We start from the raw sequence: 8,620 nt of genomic DNA, 5'->3' as shown, positions 1-8,620 counted from the left end.
TTTGCCAGGCAAGAGTACTGGAGTGGGTTTCCATTGCCTTCTCCAGATGTTATTAATCAGCACATTTTTCATGTTCTTCTTGGCCATCTGTATGTTTTCTTTGGAAAAATGTCTGTTTAGGTCTTCTGCCCATTTTTTGATTGGGTTGTTTCTTTTTATTGAGCTGTACGACCTGTTTATATTTAGAAATTAAACCCTAGTTGATCATATCATTTGCAAATATTTTCTCCTCTTCCATAGGTTGTCTTTTCTTTTTGTTGATGATTTCCTTTGCTGGGCAAAAAATTGTAAATTTGGTTAGGTCCCATTTGTTTATTTTTGCTTTTATTTCCTTTGCTTTTCCTCTCCTCCATTTTTATCACCTTCTACCAAGGACTCCTATTGTCTGTATGTTACTGCTTCTACTTTTATCCTCTCTATCTTTTAGCTTCTCTTTTATATTATTTGTTCCTTCTTTCTTTTTTACTTTTGGGGAATTTCTGTCATTCTAGTTCATTAACTCACTCTTCAGCTAATTCATCCATTCAAGACATGCCCTGAAAGTACATATAACCCATGTGCAGGCTCTTTAGGGTGACCCTGGAACACAAAAGGTAAGGAGCAGAAGGTGGAGATGCAAACCTTGTGTGGGACATACAATATTTGAATATTGTTCTTTAGTCCAACTATTATATATTTAACTTATCTCTTATTGGTTCTTTTTGATATTTTTGTGTTCTTGTTTTGTAGTTCCAATTTCTTCCTTGTATCTTTTAACATGTTCATTAGTCTAATTTAAAAGTCCTTATTCTGAAGATAATTCAGTGTGTAACTTCTCTCCTGAAAGTGGTGATGCCCTTAACCCATGAGATCTAACACTATCTCCAAGTCAATGTCTCCAAGCTGGTGTCACTGAAGTCGAAAGTGAAGTACTGAGAGCAGAGGAGGCTGCCATACTGCATCCTCTGGGGTGTATTCTGTTCTGTCCGTGGGCCCTGACAATTTCAGCGCGTGGGGAGCAGATAAGTCTCAGAGGGAGGCACCAGAGAAGCAGCCAGCCACTCCTCACCAGAATAAGCCCTCCAGGCCTGACTTCACACTTTACTCTCCAGAGGGAAGCAGCATTAGAGGGACTCTGCCTTGCAACGTCATCCCCCAGGTCTGGGTGTTTGGAGCAGGAGATGATTAGGCAACTGGCAAAATCAGTGGGTCCTGACCTGTTTTTTCCGGTATCTCCCAAACACAGGAGGTCTGGGCTGCCCTGATTTGACTCCAAAGGCCTGGAGCAGAGATCAGAGTCCCTGAAGGTGTGGGGCAAGTACTATGGGTCCTAAGGCAATGGTAGGGGAGTACAGAACCCACTCCTCCATTTCCTTGGCCCCAGCACCCTGTAGACTCTCACGCCCTCTCCTCTCTTGGGGAGGAGCCCACAGGGTGCCTGACTGTGACCTGGCTTGGTATTTATCACCATGTCTGTTTACCTGTCTGTTCTGCTCCATGACAAAGCATGTTTGTCTGGGCAGCCTCAGCACTTTGCTTAGAGTAAGAAGGACCAATCCCCCCTTTTTTTCCTTCCTTTTTGTTTTCGTTTTAAATTGAAGTATAGTTGATTTACAGTGTTATGCCAATTTCTGCTATACAGCAGAGTGCCTCAGTTATATATATACTTTTTCATGTTCTTTTCCATTATGGTTTCTCCAAGGAGATTGGATATAGTTCCCTGGGCTATACAGTAAGACCTTGTTGTTAATCTATGCTATATATAATAGTTTGCATCTGCTAATCCCAAACTCCCAATCCATCCCTCTGCCTCCCTGCAAGAAGGACCAGTTTTATTTCTACAGACCATAAGGCTTTAGAGTAAGGCTCAGAATAACATTCTCATCCTCAGGAGATGTTGGGCCCAGATTCACACATAGCTGTTTGGCCCACCTTCCCAGATGAAAGGGGTTATATTTACTGATTTCTGGGCAAACCCAAAGCGTGTCCCACAGAAGGTTCTGCCTCTTACCTTCTGTGTTCCAGGGTCACCCTGGAGAGCCTGCACACGTGTTATATGTACTTTGAGTGTGTATCTTTAGGCATGGGCCCCTTATTTCACTATAAATTTTCACATGTGTGCATGCTAAGTTGCTTCAGCTGTGTCCGACTCTGTGACACTATGGACTGTAGCCCTCTAGGCTCCTCTGTCTGTGGGATTCTCTAGGCAAGAATACTGGAGTGGGTTGCCATGCGCTCCTCCAGGGGATCTTCCCAACCCAGGGATCGAACCTAGGTCTCTGATAGTCTCCTGCATTGGCAGGTAGGTTTTTTACAACTAGCGCTACCTGGGAAGCCCATAAATTTTCACGAGAAGACCCATCTTAAGACACCCGCTCACTAAGCCCAGTGGTCAGAGCTTGGAGGCATGCTGCACAGTGCTGGCCTGAAATAGGAGTGGGGAGGGCAGAGCTGGAAGTGAGACAATGACTTACTTTGGGTGGGTGACGCGAGTCTGCGGGGGTGGGGGGGCGGGGGCAGCCTCTTAGAGGAAATCTTTAGCACTTTACTGGAATCGAGCAGTCTCCACCTGCCTTCTTGTGGTTTTACAGAAGAGATGGGGGAGGCGGCAGAGATATCAGCAGCTGGGGGAGGGCCCGGAGGAGCGGAGGATGAGAGTGTGGACTCCTCCAGCCCCCGCTGGCCCCCCTTTCCCCGCTGCCACACCTCAGCCCCTGCTGCCTCCCCAGGCCTTGCTGCCCCTCCTTAGCCCCCCGCTGCCCCTCCCCCATCACCACCTGTCTTCTGGCCTCTGGAGTTCTTTCTCTTTCCGAGCTCCGTGCTCAGGCCCTTGGGTGACTCGGGCCTTCTTTCCAGAGGTCCTGGCTGGCATGGGGGCAGGAGCCATACATTCCCGTCAGCTTCTCCAGCTGCTTCCAGGAAAAGCTTGGGAGAGGAGTAGAATTATCTAACAGGCCATAAGAGCGTCTGAGTTAAAGTACTGGCTGCAAAAAGAGAGCAGGCTGCTTCAACTTCTAAAGGAAATTATGCTCAGGCCTGATGCTCAGAAAGACAGCTTTCACAGGAGTGGAGGGGCTGGGGTGCCACTTCTCAGAAGTCAGGGGCAAGCAGGAGGGTTGGAGCTGCCAGCTAACCTGCCGAGGGGTTGGGGGGAGCCTGGTGTATGCAAAGGCTGAGGGTTCTGGTTGGTGGGCGGGGGGCATTCTCCCTGAGAAATGAGGCCTTCTGTGGAAGAGCCCTTAAAACCCTCTTCCCCCGCAAACACTGAAGCATCGCCTTCTGGACACAATAGTCAGTAGTTTCCACTCTGCCTCAGGGTGAGCAGAGCAGGTCTGAAGACTGGAGGTTGGAACACAGGCAGGCTCAGCAGACCCTCCATCCCTGTTCCTGCTCCAGAGCCTGCTGTGGGCACCACAAACTTGCTGCTGATTGAGGGGCAGGGTGCATGCCCAGCACCTCCATTCCTTCAGCACGTGATCTGTGCCTCCCAAACACTGGCTTTGAGGGGTGGAGGGAAGGCTGACAGTTTTCAGCTTTGCTCCCTCTCTTCTTTGGGCTGGAAATCCTAAAGAAAAAGATTGCCAGATTCTTTTTCAAATTCCAAACTTAAGTTTTTATAAAGGCACCATAAACAAAAGGTGAAACAACACTCTGAAAGACACTATTTTTTGCAATTATAAAGAAAAATGATTCCTTTTTAGAATATGTAAGGCAACATTACCAATTAGCAATACAAATAGGCAATGATGTGAACATGTAAAGTGAAGTCGCTCAGTCGTGTCAGAATTTCCTTCTTTTTCAGGGCTGAATAATATTTCATTGCATATGGTATAGTATTTTTGAAGGGTGACTTTGTAGTAATCACAAATTTCAGTGATGGCATTCTTTGATATCATTCCACTTCTAGTTATAACCTGAAGAAATATTTGCACATCTCAGATGAGACATTTACAAAGATGTCCATTGCAGCATTGTTTTATTTATTTTTTGGCTGCACTGTGCAACATGGCCTTTCCTGGTGGCTCAGTGGTAAAGAACCCCCTGCCAAAGCAGGAGACGTGGGTTCAATCCCTGGGTTGGGAAGATTCCCCTGGAGAAGGAAATGGCAACCCACTCCAGTATTCTTGCCTGGGAAATCCCATGGACAGAGGAGCCTGGCAGGTTTCAGTCCATGTGGTCACAAAAGAATTGGACATGGCTTAGTGAATAAACACCAACAACAATGAAGCATATGGGATCTCAGCTCCCTGACCAGGGATAGAATCTATGGCTGTTGCAGTGGAAGCATGGAGTCCTAACCACTGGCATTCTTTCCCTTGCTGTTTCTGCTATACTGGCCTTCATACTGCTTTTGAACTTAAGCTTTCTTCTCTTCCAGGACCTTTGCACACTATGTTCCCTTTGCCTGGGTTGCCCTTCCCCCATATATCATCAGGCAAGTCCCTCATTTCCTCCAGACCTTGCTCAAATGTCATATTATTTGCGGGGCTTTCCCTTATCACCCAGTGCCCTGTATTCTGCTTTGTTTTTTCACTATAGCACTTTCCATTACCTAAGAAATGATATACTTATCTATTTATCAGTCTCCTCTCCTCTCCTGTTTAAGTTTTGTAAGGACAGACTTGGTCAGCTTTGCTCATTGCTGGATTTCCAATGCTGTAAACAGTGAAAGTGTTAGTCGCTCAGTCATGTCTGACTCTTGGCAACCCCATGGACACACGAGGCTCCTCTGTCCATGGAATTCTCTAGGCAAGAATACTAGAGTGGGTAGCCATTCCCTTCTCCAGGAGATCATCCCAATTCAGGGACAGAACATGGGCTTCCTGCATTGCAGGGAGATTCTCTACCATCTGAGCCACCAGAGAAACAGAGTAGATAGTTGTTGAATTAATAGATGAGTGGATAAATAGTCTTTCAGTGGTTTCCTCTGGGGAGTGAAAGAGGTTAGAGATTTTTCACTTTTTACTGGATATTCCTGTATATCATTAGATGTGTTTTTATCGTTTGTATCACCTTTTTATTTTAAAAAATCAGAAAAAACTTAAAGACCACGTCTAAAATTTACTATTATTTTCTCTGTTAACAGCTGCTTGAAGACAAGCTATAGTAGGTACCACCTGACTAAGAACAACTTATGGAAGAAACATCTAACTTGGAAAGTTTTATCCATCTCCTTGTGATTGAAAAATATTTTCATTTATATTTTTCTCTTCTGTATTTGTGTTGCTCTTTTTTTTTTTTTTTTTTTGGCTGCACTGTCTTGATTGTGGCATGCGAGATCTTTAGCTGTGGCATGTGGAATCTAGTTCCCTGACCAAGGATCAAACCTAAAGTTCCCTTGCATTGGGAGCGTGGACTGTTAGCCATTGGACCACCAGGGATGTCCCTGTGTTGCTTTATTTTAGCAGTAGAATTTCCAGGCCCAGTTTGTGGCAGTCTCTGAGGCCACAGCAGCAGGTTTCTGTCCTGCAGAGGCCGGGAACAAAGCACAATCAGTAGTGCTGGGCAAGGAGATGTGGATGTGAGGAGTTGTGGCTCAAACAAGGTTTTTCAAAGTGTGAGCGATGGTAACTGATTGAAAAGGAAATTGAAAAAAAGAAAAAGTGAAATTGGACATTGGAACACACTGGACTGAACCACACTAAGCTGGTTCCTTTAAGGCAGAACTTCTTGGAGCCTTCAAGATGGCCTCCAAGGGGAAGATAGCAGACAGCTAGCTTCCTGAGCTCCTGTGACCACAGCATCCTTCTGAGAGGTTGTAACATTTAGGGGACAAAGCTTGCAAAACACACATAAATTTCTGCTGGTAATGATGTTCCTTAAGAGGAGTCCTGGCTGGTGGTACATGGTCCAAAGAATAGGTGCTAGAATAAGCTACAGGGGTTGGCAGAGACCTATCAGCTGGAGCATGAACCTCACCATTCAACTTCTGATGACCACAAAAAAGGTGGGGGGGAGAGGATGGTGATAGGATCAAGAAGGTACAAAGAAAGGAAAATCTCAAAACTTATTTCAGCAGTTAATATCATTACACTAAGTGCAAGATCCTTTCCCAGAAATCAACATTTGTCTAAAGCTTCTATTTTTTAAAAAAATATTTATTAGTATTTATTCAGCTGCATTGGGTCTTAGCTGCAGCATATGGACTCTAGTTCCCTGACCAGGGATCAAAACCTGGTCCCCTGCATTGGGGCCTCAGAACCACCAGGGAAGTCCCTACAGCTTCCATTTGGAGTTGGCTGGGCCTGATTGAAAGGGCGTCATACCTTTGCCCTTGGGATTGAGGTATCTGAAATTGAGGTATCTGTTGAGATTGGGAAAGTCTTGTGAGATATAGTTTCCATAAAGAATTAAACAGATTCTTGTGTAAAGAAAGTCTACTGAGTGAGGCCCGACTTCAGGGAACAGACTGCTGGCCCCACTTCCCAGTTGATAGCACAGGTTGGTGAAGACTACACAGAGGTTTCCTTATTCAGACCTCCGGTTGTGTGCAGTGTTTGCCGAGATCCGTGAATACTTTGAGGGATTCCCAAGGACAGGAGGAAATCCCATGAGAGAATTAGAGCAACAGCTGAAAACTTTTTCCCTCAAGGGATTCACAGGAGTGCAGACCTCAAAGCCTGTCAAGTCAGGTAGTGATCTGGGGGAAAAGGACATTCTTGTCCTATTGCCCAAATCGGCACTAGTCTTCACTACAGCTATTCCGGTGAAATGCTTTTCTCACAGGTTGTGTAGAACTTTTAATTTTCAAAACTCAGGATTAGTTACAAAAGGCCTATTTAAATATTCAAGCAAGACTTGTCCAGCAAGCACTAGTTTGGGGAACTCCTGAAGGGTTAGGGGAAGGAACCGAATAAAACTTCATGCATTTTCTGAGCTTTGTGAGTTGACACTTGGATCCCAATCGCTGCCTTGCCTGTAACAAGAACTAGGGGCTTGGACTGGGAAGCACTGGACTGGGAAGGATATAATCTTCCAACCTGACCCCAAATCTAATGCGTTCCCTTCAGTCGAAGGAAAGCTTTTAGAAGGCTTAATGTTTCATTACCACCTCTACTGGTTTAATAGTTTGCTTTTTTGGCTCAAGTTTTTACCACCACTCAGTTGAAGCATAACAGGCTAAGTGCTTATTTCCACTCTAACTTACCCAAGAAAATCAGTCAAGTATTCCAATTTAGTGTATGTTCAAAATTAAGTGGGTTTCTAGGACAAAAGTTGAAACAGCTTTTGCTGCTAAAACAGTTCCTAAAGTTGTCCACCAAGCTCTTCTCAGGTACACCTGGACTCTTGTGAGGCTTGACTTTCTGTATTGCACCTCTGGGTGATTCTTACCCCTCATGCTACGCTTGTTACTAGTTTTAGTATCGGAAATGATTTTCTTAGCAGTGTAAAGCTGAGAACCAGGACGACTTCCAACTCTTTCCCCTCTACTTCCCACACCCAGCCCCTCCCCTTCCTATTTCCAGTTGAGAACCACCACTGAAGAAAATTATGAAGCAGGGAAATGGTAGATAAAGGCTGTGCCCCCAAATATTCTTACACCACCTTCCATTAGCACTGGAAGTATACTTCCTAATGCTTAACCGTGTTATGCCCTCACTCACATCCAACTCTGCAATCCAACGGAGCCTGCTAGGTTCCACTGTCCATGAAATTTTCCAGGCAAGAATACCGGAATGGGTTGCCACTTCCTTCGCCAGGAGATCTTCCCGACCCATTGACCCAACCTGCATCTCTTGGTTCTTCTGCAGGCTGATTCTTTTACCACTGCGCCACCTGGGATGGAGGCACAAAAACTGCTATGTAGGACTTCCCCAAGATTCTTACCACCCAAGTTACAGAATCGCCTTCACTGGAGCAATCTTACCCTACAAGGAGGCAAAGCTGTTAAGTCATTAGGAACCAATATGTTAACCACCACCTTAACTCAAATCTTTCTCCTCACCCTTGTTGACCAAGGCTCCATTTGGTTCTTGGCTCAGTTCACTTAAGAGAAAATTATGGTTCTATTATCTAAGGCTAAACACCTGTTAAAAGTGTAAAGCATCAGAGGAAAAAAGGACAATAGCCAACCAATAATTGTAAGATTTCTTAACACAATTGAACAGCCTCAAAATTTCATTTTTCTGTAATAAGTCTTGATTTTGTTACCCACTATTTGAGGAGGCAGGAAAGTGCTTTCCCTCAATATGCCTCCATACTCTTACAATTTGAAATGGTTTTAATTACACTAGAATCCTGTTAATGACCTTGAACAGTTCTATACCTTGGCACACTGAATGTTTGCCAACGACTTAAAATTTGGTCGCACAAAGCCCAGTCAAATGCCTTCTTTGAGTACCATTTTAATCTGTTAAGAGTACCCACTATTACCATGTAATTTCACAACAGACACCAAAAGTGCATGCAACAAAACTTTTATTAACATTTTGAACAGGTTCAGCTATTACTGAAACTGGTAATTTCTAAACTTAAATTGGGGTAAATGGCTAGAGTGCAGAACGATGCCATCACTGAGCATTATGAATAGAAGACTGAAGAATTAACAGCCACCCCTAAGACGAAGGACCAGGTGCAGGGTCGACTCTTTCTGAATGTTGTAATCAGAAAGAGTGCGGCCATCTTCCAGCTGCTTGCCAGC

General features: G+C 44.7%; 1 long non-coding RNA gene across 1 annotated transcript in view; it reads right to left on the bottom strand.

Moving 5' to 3' along the window:
• Positions 1–8,380: 8,380 nt before the first annotated feature.
• Positions 8,381–8,620, bottom strand: part of LOC120867426 — a 1,553-nt gene continuing 1,313 nt past the window's right edge. The window contains exon 2 of the long non-coding RNA XR_005721871.1: positions 8,381–8,620. This exon is cut by the window's right edge and continues 93 nt beyond it. This is a non-coding gene — a long non-coding RNA (uncharacterized LOC120867426).

The sequence above is a fragment of the Oryx dammah genome, unplaced genomic scaffold, assembly GCF_014754425.2.
Source record: "Oryx dammah isolate SB20612 unplaced genomic scaffold, SCBI_Odam_1.1 HiC_scaffold_8, whole genome shotgun sequence".
Taxonomy (NCBI): Eukaryota; Metazoa; Chordata; class Mammalia; order Artiodactyla; family Bovidae; genus Oryx; species Oryx dammah.
This window is presented reverse-complemented; position numbering and strand designations above follow the sequence as displayed.